This window comes from Anabrus simplex, chromosome 11 (genome assembly GCF_040414725.1).
Source record: "Anabrus simplex isolate iqAnaSimp1 chromosome 11, ASM4041472v1, whole genome shotgun sequence".
NCBI lineage: Eukaryota > Metazoa > Arthropoda > Insecta > Orthoptera > Tettigoniidae > Anabrus > Anabrus simplex.
The window spans coordinates 3,734,052-3,755,341 of NC_090275.1; positions in this window are offsets into that span (position 1 = coordinate 3,734,052).

Sequence of the window (21,290 nt, forward strand, 5' to 3'; positions counted from 1 at the left end):
TCAGCCAAACTGGTGCACAGTACTCAGCACAGGAGAAAAACACTCCCAAAGCAGAAAATATTAAAGTCTTTGCTGAGGAACCCCAACTTGAGCCTCACAATTTGGATAGCGTTTTGGACTGATTCATAAGATGTTGTGTGCGATCAAGTGTAATACTCAAATATTTTGGATGCCAGCTTGGCGATTATTCAGGTGAAAACATGACACTTCTGTTTTGTTAGGGTTAGGATTCAGTCGCCATTTCTTGAAGTATGTTTCAGGTGAAATCAGGTCTCTTATAAGGTCACACTAAGGTCACGATGTTGGGAAGTAGTTGGTTCTTTCAAACAAAAAATAAAAGTAATAACTGTATTTATTTAGGTGTCGCCCTATAGATATGATGTACACAATTTCAAATGTCAGTGGGAATGTCATCAATCAGCCCGAAAACTGAATAATCAACACTGCTCTCGGTCATTTTGGACATTTCTGATCTCCCATGCTGAATTTGTTCTTAAACGGCACAATTCATCACAACGACCCCTTAAGCTATGGATATTGCACTAATATTGGTAAAAGCAAAGTCATCTCCGTACAGGCCACGAAGGCCCTTGGAGGAGTGCAAGGTAAAGGCTTCCACTATTGTTAACCTCGGCACGTGATGGGGTAGAGTGGTTAGCTCTACGCCCGGCCGCCTTTGCCCCCAGGAATTAACCTGGTACTCATTTTTGGTGTAGGCTGAATGAACCTCAGGGCCATATGCACCTCCGGAAATGGAAATCTCGTTTCTTAAATTTTACGACTTCCTGACGGGGATTCGAACCCACGTCCTTCCGGGCGAACCGAGCACACCTTTACCGCCTCGGCTAGGCAGCCCCTACTAACATTGGTGGTTTTTGAAAATTTCTCCAAGTCATCCACTCGTCTAGGGGTGCCAGGGATCTGCTGTTCCCACAGTATGTGAACCAAGTTTGCTGGAACATACTGATGCACATACATAATTTCGGTTATTCTGGAAAGTTTTTCATCCCTTCTCACCGCCATGCAGTTGGGGGCTGAACTTGGACTGTTCTTCTCATTCCGCATTAATACGGGTCGTTTTCTATTATTTTATCCCCAGCCCTAGGCTTGCTCTGTACATGTTCATCTCTTCTCAATCACTATGCCAATTGAGACTGAATTCGACTTAAACGGCATTCAAAGCGTCACAATTGATCACAGCAATCCAGAAAACAACGAATTCGAAACAGACATCGCTCGTTTTGCATGTCACCCCTCCTCACACCACCGTAGGGGTTTATTGCTCCTATAGTATCCTTTTTTCATATGTGCAGCCAGTTCTTTTTAGAGGTGTACTGAAACATACATTCATAATGTCGGTCATTTTGGACATCCTTTTTCACCCTTCTCAACCTCCATTCCCACTGGGGCTCAACTATCCAATCCATGTTGGCGACACTAAATCGGTCGTTTTCCCTAAATTCTTTACTTTTGACCCCATCCCCTAGGGGTGCTAAGGGAGTCTTGCCCGCGGACAACCAGATAGTAAGTGATAATTATGTGTATCAAGTTCGGGTGAGAACTAAGCTGGCACCCCTTCTCACCTCTGTGCCGATGAGGTTGAACTTGGCCTTAAACGACATGCGGAATGACACTGTTCATCTCAGCGAAACGAAAAGGTATGGATTCGACACTATTTTCGATTCTTTTTATATGCCGCCCCTTCTAATGTTCATTCCTCCCCGTAGTGCGCCTTTCTTCTGGTAGAGGTCACTCAAAGCAGGCGATAATTGCCACGTGATCGTGTTCTGGTTCTGGCGACTGCGATCAACGTGATACTGTTGTAATGGCGGATACAAGCAGATTCACAACGGAAGAACGGCTTCTTCTTAGCGTATGCGTGCAAAAGAAGGAAGGAACAGGTGAGACATAATTATGATGAAATTAGGGAAAACTTTTTTAACCGCTTCAGTAAAGAAGGTCAAGGGACGCTGGAAAGAAAGACGTTTGCAACTGTGTCTGTGTTAGAGCAACATCGACAGTTCATTTCTGTTTGCATTGAACACTTCTGGCCCATGGGGGTAGTATATCCCCATAACGGTTGGTTTTCGTTCCCGTAGAGACTTACCGAGTTTTGTTCTTCGCGCCGTGAGGTATGAAATGAAGTTTGTCTCGTCCTTGTACGAAACATTCGACACTTCGCCTATATTAATGGGCCAAAGAGCATAAATCTAGGGAATGGAGAGGGATGTTAACATTTGTGTAGACGGGTTAACCCGCAGGTTCCTAAAAGGTACGCATACAAAATTTATTTGTGATTGGTGGAACGGTACAGGTTTCTATAAAGAACAGACGGCCGTACGGATGGACAGACAAACATTCTGCTTTATATATACCAGGTGGCTCTCGAACGCCGTACTTTCTAATTATAAATGCCCCGCATGCACAAATGACGCATGGGATGTCTACCAACTGATTTTCGCAGGGGAACTACTGCCAGCGGGCAGGTTACGTCAGAATATGAAGAGGTAAGAAACGGAGTGTCGCTCGCAGCATGTTACTCAGCGCTGCCGGTCGAATGCACCCCTTGCGTTATTAAACATCGTTTTCGACCGCATAGTTGTAGGCTGCTGTATGGTACAGCCGCACTGTATTTGCTGCCTGCATATCGGCAATGGCAAATGAAATGCCGTGTGGCTTTTAGTGCCGGAGTGTCCGAGGACAAGTTCGGCTCGCCAGATGCAGTTCTTTTGATTTGACACCCGTAGGCTACCTGCGCGTAGTGATGAGGATGAAATGATGGTGAAGACGACACATACACCCAGCCCCCGTGCCAGCGAAATTAACCAATTAAGGTTTAAATTCCTGATCCTGCCGGGAATCGAACCCGGGACCCCTGCGACCAAAGGCCAGCACGCTAACCATTTAGCCATGGAGCCGGACGCTAGTGTGATCAGCAGCGGTGAATACATAGAAATTAATTTTTAGGTGGACAACCTGGTAAATATGACATTTTAGTCCACTTTAGCCAGCTGGAACTAGGAATTATTTAAAAAAAAAAGCTATTTGTACAAGCCTTGTTGTCTTATATGCTAAATCTCTCCTTTATTGTATAGCGCTACGGCAAGTAGTGGAGACTTTGCATGTGCTGTGAGGAAGGGTAGTAGGGGTACATATTGTTTTGCCGAGGTCGTGACCACTGAGTTATAATTTACCCGCTTGCCGCGCGCATTCGTCAGTCCGGCATCTCTTTATTGTCTGTTAGTTTCTTACTGTGTATTCAAATATTAAATGATTTTTAATTGCATAATCATGCCGTACATCTATGTAATTGTACCGGGCGATCTGACCGTGGGGTTTCGGGCGCACAGCTGTGAGCTTGCACTCGGGAGATAGTGGTTTCGAATCCAATTGTCGACAGCACTGAAGATGCTTTTCCGTGGTATCCCATTTTCATACCAGACAAATGCTGAGGCTGTACCTTAATTAAGGCCACGGCCGCTTCCTTCCCATAAGTTCTATCTGTGTCGGTGCGACGTAAAGTCAATTGTAAAAAAAGATATATTTAATTGTAATTGTAATATTAACGCGAGAGAATACAAACTTTACTTTCACCGGACTAAATTATTTCGTTTAAAAAAACTAAACCCCATGGCACTACAGCCCTTGAAGGGTCTGGGCCTACCAAGCGACCGCTGCTCAGCACGAAGGCCTGCAGATTACGAGGTGTCGTGTGGTCAGCACGACGAATCCTCTCGGCAGTTATTCTTGGCATTCTAGACCGGGACCGCTATCTCACCGTCAGATAGCTCCTCAGTTCTAATGACGTAGGCTGAGTGGACCTCGAACCAACCCTCAGGTCCAAGTAAAAATACCTGACCTGGCCGGGAATCGAACCCGGGGCCTGTGAGTACGAGACAGACACGCTACCCCTACACCACGGGGCCGGCTAATTATTTCGCTTGTATTATGTTATTTTATATGTAAATGTAATCAGTTCGGCCCGTGGATTAGGCCTATTCGTAATAATAGTTTTTTTTGAGATTTTGATTCAATGCTGTATAATAAATTTTCACCAGGTCACACAAACATGCTACGAGGGATTTACTTAATAAATAACATAACACAAAGAAGTAACTTACGAACGTTCGTATTAGCTCCCGTTGAAATACGATTACAACTGATTTTTTTTTTACAATTGGCTTTACGTCGCACCGACGTAGATAGGATTTATGGCGACGATGAAACAGGGAAGGGCTAAGCGTGGAAAGGAAGCGACCGTGGCCTTAAAAATGGTACACTTGCCTGGTGTGAAAATAGGAAACCACGGAAGACCATCTTCAGGGATGCTGACAGTGGGAATCGAAACTACTATCTCCCGAGTGCAAACTCAGAGTTGCGCGCCCGTAACCCCACGGCCACTTCACCTGGTATAATTAAATAGAAGTACGGCATGATTGTATGTATGTTGGGTATTCAGCTCAAAGGCTGGTTTGATCCTCTGCAGCTCCGCCAACAGCTGTTATAAATAGCCTAGGTGTCTCTGAAGAGGCGTACTAGGGAAATGAGGAGTGAGGTAGTTTCCCATTGCTTTCCGCACCGAGCCAGCCGTTGCTATTACATATCAGTCTGCCAAGCCCACTGAAATGCATGCACCAACCGACCCTATGAGCGATATTTTCACACCATTCATAGCAGGGACTGGCTGCATAAGCAATGGTATTACTAACATCACTCATACCTCAGTCACTTTCATATTGTCAAAGCCAAGGATGAGACTGAGACAGCTCAATGAAAGTAACAAATTTTATATAGCCCATACCAGAAGACATAGTGCACTGTAAACACTACATCTCGCCCGCAAAGGCATGATTATGCAATTAAAAAATCATTTAGTATTTGAATACTCACTAAGAAACTAACAGACACTAAAGAGACTACCAGACTGATGAATGCGCGCGGCAAGCGGGTGAATTATAACTCAGTGGCCACGACCTCGGCAAAACAATATGTACCCCTACTACCCTTCCTCACAGCACATGCAAAGTCTCCATTACTTGCGGTAGTGCTATACAAATTGGTTAGCCGCGACGAACAGCATTTTGTGCGTATTTCCGTCAATAATTATGTTAACAATTAAAGAAAAACGAAGGAATTAGCAGATAAGGTAACAAGGTTTGTACAAACAGCTTTTTAAAAATAATTCCTAGTTCCAGCTGGCTCAAGTGGAATGAAAATGAAATGAAATGAAATGGCGTATGGCTTTTGAGTGTTGGGAGTGTCCGAGGACATGTTCGGCTCGCCAGGTGCAGGTCTTTTGATTTGACGCCAGTAGGCGACCTGCGCGTCGTGAATGAAAATGTAATGTTTACTCCACAAAGTGGGGGGGGGGGCGACTGTCCCTCCTCGCCCCACCGCCTAATCGCCGCTACTGTTTGTAGACACACCAAAGATGCAGAAAAGGAAATCTAATAACTTATTAATTTATACACGTGCAGACATTCCAGTCGATGGAAGAGTTGCTTGTATGAAACAAAAACTAATACTGTTCGGTGAAGTACGTGTGTACCTGTTTGGAGCTTCGGCTGCATTCCGACCAGGTTGTGCGGTCTGTGTACTCGTCGTTGTTGAACAGACTAGCCATTGCCGAAATGGCTGTACCATACACCAGCCTAGAGCTATGCGGTGGAAAACGATGTTTACTAATGCAAGGGGTGCGTTAGACCGGCAGCGCTGAGTAACATGCTGCGAGCGACACTCCTTTTCTTATCTCTTCATATTCTGACGTAACCTGCCCGCTGGCAGTAGTTCCCCTGTGAAAATCACTTGGTAGACATCCCATTCATCATGTGTGCATGCGGGGCATTTATAAGTTGAAAGTACGGCGTTTGAGTGCCACCTGGTATATAATTTAATTGTTCTATATTGTATGGAAACATATTTTTGATTAAGAACAAGTGTTGCAGTACAGCGCAATAGACAAGAGAATGTGATTTCACTATAAAGACACTATCATAACATTTTCTGTACTATTTTCAATGTTTTATGTCAATTAGCGCCCTACTCGACTGATTATAATTTTGGAATACCGGAGAAAGTAAACATCTTAGAGGAGGGAGCGACAACGCCCCGCGGCTTGTCATGTTTACACCGCAGAACATGTGTCGACGTTACGTTCCTAAGACATTCTGATCGCAGCGTGAAACGGCCGTGGGGTCGCAATTGATAATTAGGCGGTAAAATCACCAATTATTTCATAGACCTCACTTAGGCCCCTCCTTTGGATGCGAATGTAAAATGTCGAACTGTCCACGTTGGACATGTTAAGCGCCGTGAGCGCTGACTATACAGGAGCAGTCACTTTGCACCTGCCATTTCCTCGTTCGTGCCATTAAAGTGGTACGACCAAGACTCCATACAGCACGATACTCAAGTATTAAAACCCTAACTGTTTGATATATTCTTATACTAGTAAAATAGGTTTGTTCATGTTTTCAAAATCTGGCTTGAGGAGAAAATCATTAAAATACGAGTGAACTGCTCCGAGCTATCAACTGTAACACACGATTGCGGTATTCAGCCAAGTTCTGGAGACTGTTTACAGATCGTGTTCCCTTGAGTGAGACACCCTTGTTACCGAAATAAAGGAGAGTTTCCCTCGTGCTGCTCATTGTTACCCTCCTTCCGCCCTGACTCAGTTTCCGCCGCGCGCAGACCCTGCCAGCTCGTCGACATGTCAGCAGTTAATAATGCTAGGCTAGCTTTCTCAGCTGATGTTGGTGGCTTCGATTCCCTCTGAGGTGGCTTCATGTCAGTAAATTTACTGTGGGACAAAATACCGGCACCTCAACGTCTCTGAAAACCCTAAAAACTGTAAAACAAATATCATAGGGTCTCGAGTTGAGCCTGCGCGGTAAGTCTTCCGGCTTTCACTTCTTCCCAGCGGCCTACGTGTTTTGGGTTTTGATTCCATCTAAATTTGACCACTTCCGTCTCGTCAAATTCCATATTATTTTTGTTGGTTATTTTACATCCTGAAAATGTGTCCGCAGAATGGCCGTCTTGTGCTGCACCTTCGTACTCATGGTCCCTCCGATACTCACAATCATGTACAGTTACACGATGACAAATATTAAAACACTGAAACACACACAAAATAATACAATATCTTGTAATCCAGTGATCAAATTAAAGTCTTCTAGTCCTCGCAACGTTCAGGCAAAATTTAATAAAAAATTTACAAATGTAAATTAAAGCACAATCGTATAATGTTACACACAATAACAGACTTTAAAATACTGAATAAAATTTATTTTACAAGTGTAAATTAGACTGCTTCTCTGCGATGTAGTGGTTAGTGCCACCTCCGGAGGCCCGGGTTCAATTTCCAGCTCTGCCACGAAATGTGATAAGTAGAACTAGGACTGGAACGGAATCCATTCAGCCTCGGGAGGTCAACTGAGCAGAGGGGGAGGGAGTTCGATTTCCACCTCAGCCATCCTGGAAGTGGTTTTCCATGGTTTCCCATTTCTCCTCCAGACAAATGCCGGGATGGTACCTAACGTAAGGCCACAGCCGCTTCCTTCCCTTTTCCTTGTGTATCGTTCCAAACTTCCCGTCCCCTACAATTCCTCTGTTCAGCATAGCAGGTGAGGCCGCCTGGGCGAGGCACTCGTCCTCCTCTCCAGTTGTATCCCCGACCAAATATCTTACGCTTCACGTGAAACCAGCCCTGGAGGGTAAACGGATTAAATAAATAAATAAATAAATAAATAAATAAATAAATAAATAAATAAATAAATAAATAAATAAATAAATAAGACTGTCATGTCATCGGCATTATCAAGCCTGGGAACTGGACTCCTAACACACAAACGATCGCCGCCACACGCAAAGAACTGATTGTAGGGAGAGTGAACGACATGAGTGGCCTCTAAAAGGTCCGTGGTCGCGCTGAGCCAACTTGGCAGGTTCGATCCTGACTCAGTCCGGTGTTATTTGAAAGTGCTCAAATACGTCAAGCTCGTGTCGGTAGATTTACTGGCACGTCCTGCGGGACTAAATTCCGGTACCTCGGTGAAAATCATAAAAGTAGTTACTGGGACGTAAAGCCAATAACATTATTAAAAGTTCCATGAATGAGTCGCATAGATGTTATGTTTTGTTGGCAGGTCTGGTTGATGTGAAATATAAAACTGCCATTCATCAGTATCATTGCTTCACGCGCCATTTCTAAGTCCAATGTGCGCTTTGTCAGTCTGAGAGAAAAAGACGTCTTTCGAACTGGCATGAACCGGCGGCCCTCACATTTCAGCAATATAATTTGAGAATTTGATGGATATACTCCATCTGTGGCCACGCGGACTGTACAAATGACATTACGCTCTTTGGTAAATAATGCACCGGTATTTGACAAAGAGGGCAGCGTACTTTGCACCATATGTCGGAGTGTTGGAGTTGTTTCAATTTATTTAAAGGAGGAATCTATGTTATTAAAAACTTATCGGACAGTAATTTACATCGTAAATAAACAATAGTAAGGCGGACTTTTATTGCACGATACTGTAGCACGTCTAGCTTGTGAAGCACATACCACAGTTCAGCACGAATCGTATCATAGAAGTACTGCAGGAACCGGTCCCCACCACGTAGAATATTGCGGTACATGTCGGAGGCGAGGCAGCATCAGCCGTAGGACTTTAACAGGAGGACTGAAAATCTTATCGAATTCCGCAACACAGAGGGCATTCATGACGGAGCTTAGTCACAAAGCTATTGTCTTGATCTCTACTGTAGACTACACAGTGACTGAAATAGTTCTGATGAACTGCAATGGAAAGCACAACGAATGCAATATTTGAATACTCTACGTTGTCGTAACCTCTACTTGCATTCTGCATTGTAAACATGTGTTCGATGTCTATGGTCAGGAGGCTGAGGTGGTGTAGTCTGGATTGTGTTGAGAACTAGGAAGTAGTTCAAGTCACCATTGCAAACGTGATTTCAGAAGCAGTGGCCGGAGCAGGTGGACAGGTTATGCTGCGCTCAAAGTGCCGTTTGAACGCAAAAAGTACTTAACTAGTGCCGGTAACAAAACACAATGCAATAAATGTACCTTCCAGCGGGATCAAACTCGTCCATCTGCAGCCAGAATTCAGGTATGGATATCAGAGACATTGAAGGTCACCATGGATCAGCTGGAGAAAGTGGTGTTTCCTTGTTTAATGGTGAACGGGCTCCAGTGGAAATAACTGAAGCGAGTCAAACTTTTTAATATTCCTCCAGAAAATCCGAACGATAAAATTTGCATCCATTTCTCCAAGTATGGTATTGTTCAACACCATAACCTCCAAGAAATTCCATCCTTTATAGTGTAGAAGGGTTTCGAGGTGAACGTGCGCGATGTACCACTATCCCCATCGGTAGTTCCATCCAATAATAGCACTAGATAATGCAGACAACAACAAGGACAAAGTGCAGACACTAAACACAGCACCGAGGCGGTGTACTAGAACGTGCTCAAAGCTCATGCAGGCAAACATCTCCCGGGATGAATCACAAGAAGAGATACACTTACAAGCAACAAGTAGTTCTGACGTGAGTCGACAGGACATCATTTACATGGATACGGAAATTCGTACTAGACAAGGTATTGAGGACACGGAGATAGATGACAGGCACATTCCCTGCAGAACATCTCTGATGGGACACGTAACCAGTATGCTAGGAGAGACTGGCGAACTTAAGGCGCCTCTGAATCGATGGTTAGATGATGTAGACAACAACATCGAAGAGAAAGAGTCAGAATACACAGGGAGGGAGATCAGTAACTCGCCTTTTATCAATACTCTACTTCCGGTGAAGAACCTCTCCAAACTAAAAGCAAAACGGTAGTAGTAGTAGTAGTATTTATTCACTCATTATGTTGTTTACATATTTACAGGACTCTGTTTCTTATACAAATAACTCTTTTAATAACATGAATACTTGAGAAAAATTAATCTTGTAACTAACTCTTACATATATTACAGAAGTAGTATTATTATTAACATATTAATACTTAAAATAAATTGAACTTGTAACTATCTCTTCCACATATTAAATAAATTATTATTATTATTATTATTATTATCATTATTATTATTATTATTATTATTATTATTATACATTAAAAAATCACACCAACCTCAAGAGAGTCGAGTAGATATCGGTAAAATACCACGTAAGGTGAAACCTTGTGTGTGGTAATTTAGAATATTAATTACATAGAGAGAAATATATTTTGAAATGATGCCCAAGTACGAGTATGGGTATGAGTGAATGATCAACAGCACATGGTGGAGCATCGAATAGAAACTGAATATGATGACGGATATTCTCATTTAGTTATTATCCATGACAAAGGATTCAAGTCTCTTCAGACTCATTTTCTTACTTAATGAAGTAGTTTGTAAAGAACCGGAAAGGACATTAAAGAATTTTGGAATGGAGTACAAGAAATTGCGCTTTGTTATGCTGAATTTGGGTTTGTATAAAATACAACGGTGGTACATCTTACCGCGTGTTGAATATTCATGTTTAATGTTCTCAATTATATTTTTGTTTTTGTTAATATATTTGTATATTTCAAGGGCATACAGCTGTTTTACATTAAATATATTTGCTTCAGCATATAATTGAGTACTTGGGTATAATCTTTCTTTCTGGTACATTATTCGTAATATAAGGTTTTGAACAACCTGCATTTTATTGATTACATTTTTGTGGGCTCCTTCCCATGCCAAAATTCCGTAGCTAAGAATAGACTGAACTAAAGCGTAATAAACCTCTCTTAACAATTTCATACTGGATATGTATTTCAAATTGTGAAATATATAAACAGTTCTTCTGACTTTATTTCTTAAATCGGTAATGTGACTTTTCCATTTCATGTTCGCATCAATTAATAATCACAAATACTTAACATTACTTACTTTATAAGTTTTGTAGCAGTTACAATTAAATTTACAGTTAATGTTGTGTACAGTTAATTCATTAAAATCGTTCCGCGGTATCTGTTACTGAAAAGTTAATAAATTAAGTCTTTTTTATGTTTAAAAATAATTAATTATTATCTAAGCATGCTTTAACTTTAAACAGTGCTCGAGTTGCTCTCTGTCTGACGAGATTCTAGCTATCACCCTCTACATAAATGACTATCATCTGCGTATGTTCGGCATTTGCTATTGTTTTCTCTAGATCATTAATAAATAGAATAAACAATAGTGGACCTAATACTGTGCCTTGTGGGACACCCCTTATTATTTTCATCGGTGTGCTTAGAGATTGATTAATTTTGACATACTGTACTCGATGTGTCAAGTAACTCTCAAGTAAACCCAGGACATTACCCCTAAAACCGTATTTTTCCAATTTCTGGAGGAGCAAGCGGTGTGACACACTATCGAATGCCTTTTCAAGGTCGAGAAATATCCCTGTGCAGAGCAGAGAAGAATTAAGATTTTCATATTCTCTTTGTTAAGGTGGACATAGCATCAGTCGTTCCGAGATTTTTAATGAATCCAAACTGTCTGGGCGAAAGTATGTGGTGTTTTTCTAAAAATTGGTAAATATTGTTCTTTAAGCATTTCTCGAATATTTTTGATATTGTTGTAGTTATCGAAATGGGTCTGTAATTTCTAATGTCATAAACATTTCCAGACTTGTGAAGAGCTTTTACTATTGTTGTTTTAAGCTGCTTTGGAAAGTAACCTAAGGTGAAGGAATCATTGATAATATTCAGCAACGGTTCCTTTAATGACTATATTTTCTTTAATAATTCGAGCCGAAATATTGTCTATTCCTACAGCTTTGTTTTCATGTACTTCACTCAAACATCTCTTCAGATCGTATTCTGTTACTGGTGCAAGGAAGCAAGTATGAGGGTTGCGAGCGATATTTAATGTGGAGTCGGAAATCTGTCTGTGATGTTTTGCTTTCTCAGTGGTTTCGTTAATGAAATAATTGTTAAATTTATTAGAAATATTTATGTCATCTCTCCATATTTCACCTTTATATCTGATTTCCTTGATCTCTTCTTTTCTAACGGACCTTTGTGTTATTTCATTTACTAGGCCCCAGACCTTACCCCGGTTATTTGAAATGCTATTGATCAGATTCCTATAGTACTCAGTTTTCGTTTTCGTAATTAGATCATTTAGTTTGTTCCTATCTTTCCTGTACTGTTCTTTAATTTACAAGTTATCATTATTTTTTAAATATTGTTGATAAAATCGGTCTCTTGTGTGAATAGATTTCACCAAACCGTAAGAAATCCATTCTGTTCTTTTAACTTCCTTTGATTTCAATTTAACAGTGGACAGGCTAATGCAGCTTTTAATCGTATTCACGAATTTATCAAGTTTGATATCTAAATCACTGCTGTTTGAGATGTCTTCCCAATTTATTTTACTTAAATGATTTGTAAGCTCAAAATGATCTATTTTTAAACAGTTACGTCGAAAATTTGGTATATTATTAGGGACCGAGGCATTTTGAATACTGAGACTTACTATTATAGGATACTGGTCTGAAAGTTTACTTTGAGAGACGATAGACAGAATGTCGTCATTTCTCAACCTACTTTTAATCAAAGCATGATCAATACAGGATTTACTTGTGCCAGATACTCTAGTAGGATGTTTATTAAGGACTGAAAATTACTTTCTTGTAGCATGTTGAGATATTCGTCACAGTCGTGTTCATTTAAAAGGTCTATATTTGTGTCCCCTATTATCAGTTCGGTTTCAACATGGCATCTATCTTGGATGTAATGATCTAACGCACTGAGAAACCGCTGTTTGTGATATTCATGTGGCCGATATACTCCTGTAATAGCTACTTTCTTGTTGTCATAGTTAATTACTACTCTGAGAAATTTAAAGTCACCATACTCAATAATTTCCACTTCATGCTCCAAGCCATTTTTTACCATTAATACAACACCATCACATTTGTTAAGTGAACCCTCATTGTAATAAGATTTATACAAGGCATGGTTACTTATATCAACTTTCTGTTAAAATTATGACATCAAACCTATGATCCTATGCTTTCAAAACAACGTCTAAAATGTTCTTATTTTTCCTTATGCTTCTAATATTAGTATGACAAATTTCTAATATACTTTTCCCTTCCGCATGCTTCTGAAATCTACTCGTGCAATCTTTGATGCCCCTTCTCGTCTCTGAAAGAGGTTGGTATGTTACATAATCATCTTCTAAACCTATTCTGACTATTTACAGGAAAAGGTGATAGTCAGCTCTTAGTTATTTCTGAGAAGGAATTTACTGGACTTTAAGTGCGGAGTTTGTACAGAGGGCTGGGACAAGGTACCGTAATTAACGAGCTAGTGAAGGTCAAGCAGGTAGACAACAGCCATTCGGCCAACACCACCTATAAAACGATTCGTGACGTCACAGCGCTAAGGCCGAGAACGGGCCATGGGCGTATGTCATGCCATTCGCAACTTAAACAGTTAGACCGGATTATTTCAGTTCGAATCTACAGTTCAATCTTTATTTTTACCGAGCAGTTACCGTACCAAAACATGTGTTACTGATCATTTCTCACGTAAGGATTATTAGGCAAAAACAACCAATGTTTAAATAACGGAATTTTACGCTAATAAGTACCCGGCTATCCTTATACTTCGTTTGGTAGTTTCCAAAATATTCATACTCTGTTCAAGAGAAAAGTGAAATAATTAGTAACCCATAGATTTTACAGTAGGTACTGATGAATACATAGGCTAAGATATTTTACAAAACAATAAATGACTCCACATATTTGCCTTAATAACACAATACAGCACAAGCTTACCACTAAAACATGAACAAGTAAAAACTGGCATGCACACTCAATCATACTATAATTACCTTATCCATGGCCAATTACTGACAGTTGCCTACAGAAACATATAGAGTAATTAATTTACAAACTAGTTGTCTGCTTTTAAGTTTAGTCATAGTTCTTACACTAAAAACAGTCTGTACTCTACTTACAAAATGATTCTCATAATCAGCACTAAACACTACAATTCACTGCATTAGTTTTATTCTTTTATGCTGGGTGAGAGTTTTAGATTTAGCATCATCATTGAAGTCCTTTACAAAATTATTAATCAATATATTGCTAGCTGTATGAAGAATGTTCCGTTGAATGAAATCGGTCGTATGACTGGGGAACTTTTCCTGCAGAGGGTTTGTTACAAGCTTTGGGCATATTATTTGCAACGTACGTGGAGGAGGAAGTGTTAAGTTACCAGATCCTCGAATAAATTTGTAACAATGGGGAGAAACTGAATGAGCTAATGAAGAAAATACCATTAACTCCAAGGAATAATTGTTCACCCTTTTCTTAGGTAACAAGAATAGCTGCTCTTTTAAGAAATTCGACATAATTTTATTCTCAGGAAACTTATTTTCTAAGTGTTGCAATAAACCATCAAGAACAGTCAGAGTTTCTTCTATATCCTGGCTGATAGACATAGTAGAAGTTACATACAGAGAATGCGCATTTTGTATTAATGTTCCAATTTCAGTAAGATTCTTAACATGCTTGGGCAATGACACCCCTTTACAGCGTTTAACTTCTACATTATTGACAAATAATGAAGCATGTAAATCTTGTGTTATTTTAACACAACAAGAAATATGAGGGTTGGGTTCCTCTTTCATTAAAATGAAATATAAACCTGATTCTTTCTTGAGCAAGTCCCATTCATTATTAAATGTTGTGTCATTCACTTTCAGCTTTAATTCCTCAAAGTCTTTAAATGTTATTGCCTCAGCATGTTCACTATATGTATGTAAACTGTCAGTAATAGCATTTTCTAAACACTAGTTTTCCACTCTGCGTCGCCTATTTTCTGGATCTTCACGGGAGGCAGTAGTGGTTCCAGAGAGATATTGAGGGCAGTTTGGAAACTGTGATGGAACTGCATCTAAAATGTTTACAATTAGTTGTCACACAGTTGTACTGAAACTGGCATTCTATGAAGAAACAAAGAATAGGCCTAAAACATCTATCTAGGGATGATGAACTAACCTTTCACCAATCTGGGGTTTGACAAAGGAGCAGTCAGTAACCTCCCGTCCTTTTCATCGAACATGCTCGTGGATCTTTCAATGTCATCATCTTTAAAATGAAGTTCGCATACCTAAAATACAATGACATGGTCGTAAACTATGCTATTCGTAGTGTCAAAAGGATTTAGTACATGCCCTAGAGTGTTTCTCCCGAGGATAGGACGTCACACGAGGATCGGCTTGCCTGGTTCGGCCAAGCAGGGTGGAATGAGATAGCAGTGAAGAGAGAGATGTGGACACAAAACTCAATACACAGGCTTACCAACTTATGGGTTAGTGAAACAAACACAAGTTAGATACGAGTAAGCTTATGGAATGTAGCGCGGTGCATGCTGCCGTCAGGGGTCTTAAACAGGGTAACTCCATCACTGGTCCAGACATTTGTGACGCCGAACTTGGAGATAGCCGCCTTCAGAACCGTCAGTCGAGCAGACGTAAGGTCCTCCCGGATCGTGACACGAGATTCTTGTCATCTTCACGGTAGTAGGCCGGGGTTTATTGCCAATTTTAAGCCCGACTCTGTGGCTGCGGTCAATGCACCAATGTCACGTGCAACATTTAATACTAAATTGTCCGTGTCCTCATTTGACTCCTCCGGAACGCCAAATATGCGGAGGTTATTTCTACGTTGATATTGTTCCAAATTATCATAATTTGATTTCACTTCCGCTTTCAGTTCTCTTGGCAATTTGATTCTTTAGATCTTCACATGCATTTATATTGAACTGCACAGATTCTTCTAGTCTCTTTAACACACTCTCCGTAATTTTGTCCACTATGTTACTCACAATTAATTCCATGGGCGATTTCAATGCCATCATGTCAGCGAAAGACCACACTGGTTCTTTTCGAAGTTGTCCAGCTTTGGCTGCTTTGATACAAGGAATACAAGTGGAAGATACATGGGAACTGAAAAGGTCACAATCTGCCGGATACACTTATTTCTACAACACAGGAGACTCACGATTAGATAGAATTTATTTTAGCAAAAAATTGCACGGAGAAGTATGCGAAGTGGATGTAAGTCCTGCGAAATTTTTTAGTCATTGTTCATACGTGTGCAGCTCTGAAGGAAGGACGATCCAAGAGCACTCACGTTGAAAACTTGTACGGAGATGAATCTGTAGATCACCCAGACCGGTTTTTGTCGGCATACGAGGACGAGTGCGGCAACTTATGTATGTGTACCAAGCTATCATAATAATAATGTTATTTGCTTTACGTCCCACTACCTACTTTTACGGTCTTCGGAGACACCGAGGTGCCGGAATTTAGTCCCGCAGGAGTTCTTTTACGTGCCAGTAAATCTACCGACACGAGGCTGACGTATTTGAGCACCTTCAAATACCACCGGACTGAGCCAGAATCGAACCTGCCAAGTTTGGGTCAGAAGGCCTGAGCCACTCAGCCCGGCCAAGCTATCATAAAAAGCGAGTCAAATAGATCTCCTGGGATAGAAGGATTCTGTGATGTGACCAGTCATTGACTCTTTAAACCATATTCTCGAACCGGGAAGGAATATCGATTGGATAAAAGAAGGTGTAATGACTCGTTGCAAAGAAAGCCGCATCCCAAGACTACTGCTGAGTTTTGTCCCATAACTCTTTTTAAATTTCGATTACAAGATACTCAGCCGATGCTTGAAACGTAGACAGCGCTTTTGTTGAGGACGCAGTGTCCGTGACATTCGAGACACAATAAGCAAATCATTGATGGAAAGTCAACGTAGAGAGCTCACTCCACTAGATTTTGACCATGCCTTTGATAGAGTAAATCACAGACGTCTGCTAAGCTCACGTGATTGTTGGAACATCCGAGAGGCTACCCAACAAGAGAGGAGAGTTCGGCAGGGCTGTCCCTTATCTATGGTAATATTTGGTATCTCGTTGGAACCTTTCATTACTAATTTAAAGCGCACAATTTCACCAGGGACATTAGATATATAGCATATCTTCCAACAGTGAAGAATCTCATGTTTATTTTTGAACTTCCCAAACATCAGAATGTGAGCGTCCCTGCAGAGTTTCCAACTGGTTCGCTGTTGGTGTTTAAGAAATCTCTTTACTTCTTGTATACGCGGTAGTTTTCCTACGATGCAGATTTTTATAATGTTACTGACTATCTTACTTCGTTTTGCTATCACTTTGGAACACTCGGAATTGCAGTAAGGAAGAGAATGGCCTTTGGAGTGTAAGATCATTTCTGAGAGATGGATATACTAGCTGGTAAGTTGATTAAGTTGAGATGTGATGCGTACTCGTCCATATACGGGACGGTAGAATCAAAGCCGTGTAGTTCATTGGTAACCGCCTTTTTGAATGTATTCCAATCAGCTCCATTCGCCTTCTATTTAGTTCTGGGTGCGCGATTGTTTGGTATTGTAGGTACATTGATTGACATTTCGATGTGCTATGATCCATCCCCATGGGGAAAGGTAATGTCCGCCGTTGAAGGTATTGGTGAACACACGAGTTGGCCGCTCTCCTGGGCGAGGTACGCGAGTCGGAGAGCCATCATTCATTTTAACTAGCAGTTTCCCGCTGGCTCCGCCCGCAATGTACAAAGTATGGTGTTGTTCGTCACTATCCTCTCGGATGTATTTGCAAAATTTCGAGTTAATAAAATAAAGCACATGATCTTCTGTGGTAATAGAATTTAATATTATGACAACAAAACACTTGAAAATTCATCACACAAAGAAATTGAATTAAACGTTCCTTGGCACAACATTACGCGCCGAACTGTTAAGAAGTCCTTCAAAGATCCTCGTCATGGAGAAAAATGTACTCATAACTTTTCTCAGAATCTACCAATTTAAGTAGTTATTGATCCACTGAGTGTTCTTAGGCCAAAACGAACTCCGTACCTCAGTTAGAACCAAAGATATGATTGCTTCAAAGAGACAAAAAATTGAAAAATCAAATAATTTGAGGAAGGCGGAAGTTAAGTGATTTATAATACCTGGTGTCAAATGTGTTCATGAATACATTTCAGTTAAAAAAGAATGAAGGAAATCGACCGGATAGAATGGCCGGACTGACTGACTTTAGTTTTCATAATTTTTTTAAATATTTAGATGAAGAGACTGAAATACACTATAATTTCCAATAACGATGTTCCGAAACTCTCAGTGTAGAAGGCCACGCAGAGAATTTTGACATCTCCACAAACAATGGAAGGTGGTTCCATTTTTTTACGTCTCACCGACACAACTAGGTCTTATGGCGACGATGGGATAGGAAAGGGCTAGGAGTGGGATGAAAGCGGCCGTGGCCTTAATTAAGGGACAGCCCCTGAATTTGACTGATGTGATAATGGGAAGCCGACAGTCGCTTGCTCGGTGTAGGCTGGTGTCGCATAAGATAATACCATTCCTGTTGTTTTTGGCGCGCAGTAGACGGTGTGTGGTGTGCAACAGTGGCAATTCCCCATCTCCCTGTAGAGCGTCTTCTACATTATGGCATATGGAAAGTTTACAACATATTCGGACTTGAACCATGAGCTCTGTTCGATTTCACCGTTCCACTGTAGGGTTTTGAAAACCATCCGGTGGAGAAGATGTTGCTGGATACTAGACACTGAAACTGACGTGCTATTGAATATTTGCTCGTTTAGTTGGTCGCTATTCTTAGCCTTAGAGCATTAATACTATAGAGTGCGCTTAGCGCCACCTCGTCAATCAATCAATCAATCAATCAATCAATCAATCAATCAATCAATCAATCAATCAATCAATCAATCAATCAATCCATCCATCCATCCATCCATCCATCCATCCATCCATCCATCCATCCATCCATCCATCCATCCATCCATCCATCCATCCATCCATCCATCCATCCATCCATCCATCCATCCATCCATCCATCCATCCATCCATCAATCAATCAATCAATCAATCAATCAATCAATCAATCATTACTGATCTGCATTTAGGGCAGTCGCCCAGGTGGCAGATTCCCTATCTGTGGTTTTCCTAGCCTTTTCTTAAATGATTGCAAAGAAATTGGAAATTTATTGAACATCTCCCTTGGTAACTCCCCTTCCTATAAACGAATATTTGCCCCAATTTGTCCTCTTGAATTCCAACTTTATCTTCATATTGTGATATTCCCTACTTTTAAAGACACCATCCAAACTTATTCGTCTACTGATGTCCTCCCACGCCATCCCTCCACTGACAGCTCGGAATATACCACTTAGTCGAGCAGTTCGTTTCCTTACTCCCAAGTCTTCCCAGCCCAAACTTTGCAACATTTTTGTAACGCTACTCTTTTGTCGGAAATCGCCCAGAACAAATCGAGCTGCTTTTCTATGGATTTTTTCCAGTTCCTGAATCAAGTAATCCTGGTGAGGGTCCCATACAGTGGAACCATACTCTAGTTGGGGTCTTACTAGAGACTTATAAGGCCTATCCTTTACATCCTTACTACAACCCCTAAATACTTTCACAACCATGTGCAGAGATCTCTACCCTTTATTTACAATCCCATTAATGTGATTACCACAATGAAGATCTTTCCTTATATTAACACCTAGATACTTACAATGATCCCCAAAAGGAACTTTCACCCCATCAACGCAGTCATTAAAACTGAGAGGACCTTTCCTATTTGTGAAACTCACAACCTGACTTTTAACCCCGTTTATCCCCATACCATTGTCTGCTGTCCATCTCACAACATTACTGAAGTCATTTTGCAGTTGCTCACAATCTTGTAACTTATTTATTACTCTGTACAGAATAACATCATCTGCAAACAGCCTTGCATCTGATTCCACTTCTTTACTCATATCATTGATATATATAAGAAAATATAAAGGTCCAATAATACGGCCTTGAAGAATTCCCTTCTTAATTATTACAGGGACAGATAAAGCTTCGTCTACTCTAATTCTCTAACTTCTATTTTCTAGAAACAGAGCCACCCATTCAGTCACTCTTTTGTCAAGTCCAATTGCACTGATTTTTGCCAGTAGTCTCCCATGATCCACCCTATCAAATGCCTTAGATATGTCAATCGTAATACAGTCCAATTGACCTCCTGAATCCAGGATATCTGCTATATCTTGCTGGAATCCTACAAGTTGGGCTTCAGTGGAATAACCTTTCCTAGACCCAAACTGCCTTCTATCAAACCATTTATTAATTTTGCAAACATGTCTTATATAATCAGAAAGAATGCTTTCCCAAAGCTTACATACAACGCATGTCAGACTGACTGGCCTGTAATTTTCAGCTTTATGTCTATCACCCTTTCCTGTACATACAGGGGCTACTATAACAACTCTCCATTCATTTGGTAAAGTTCCTTCATGCAAACAAAAATCAAACAAGTACTTCAGATATGGTACTATATCCCAAACCATTGTCTTTAGTATATCCCCCGAAACCTTATCAATTCCAGCTGCTTTTCTAGTTTTCAACTTTTGTATCTTACTGTAAATGTCATTGCTGTCATAGGTAAATTTTAATACTTCTTTAGTATTAGTCACCTCCTCTATCTGGACATTATCCTTGTAACCAACAATCTTTACATACTGCTGACTGAATACTTCTGCCTTTTGAAGATCCTCGCATACACACTCCCCTTGTTCATTAATTATTCCTGGAATGTCCTTCTTGGAACCTATTTCTGCCTTAAAGTACCTATACATACTCTTCCATTTTTCACTAAAATTAGTGTGGCCATCAATTACGCTTGCCATTATGTTATCCTTAGCTGACTTCTTTGCTAGATTCAATTTCCTAGTAAGTTCCTTGAATTTGTCCTTACTTCCACATCCATTTCTAACTCTATTTCTTTCCAACCTGCACCTCCTCCTTAGTTTCTTTATTTCCCTGTTATAATATAGTGGATCTTTACCATTCCTTACCACCTTTGTAGGTACAAAGCTATTTTCACATTCCTCAACAATTGCTTTAAACCCAAACCAGAGTCTGTTTACATTTTTATTTACCGTTTTCCACCGATCATAGTTACTTATTAAAAACTCCCCTCATGCCTGTTTTATCAGCCATATGGTACTGCCTAACAGTCCTAATTTTAATCTCTTCCTTTCTTTCACATTTATTTTATTTACCACACACAATTCCTCGTGATTAAGGAATATTATAATGTACTTTACAATGTTACCTTACTCTTCAAATGACGGAGAAATTTACTATTTTCTGCGGATATC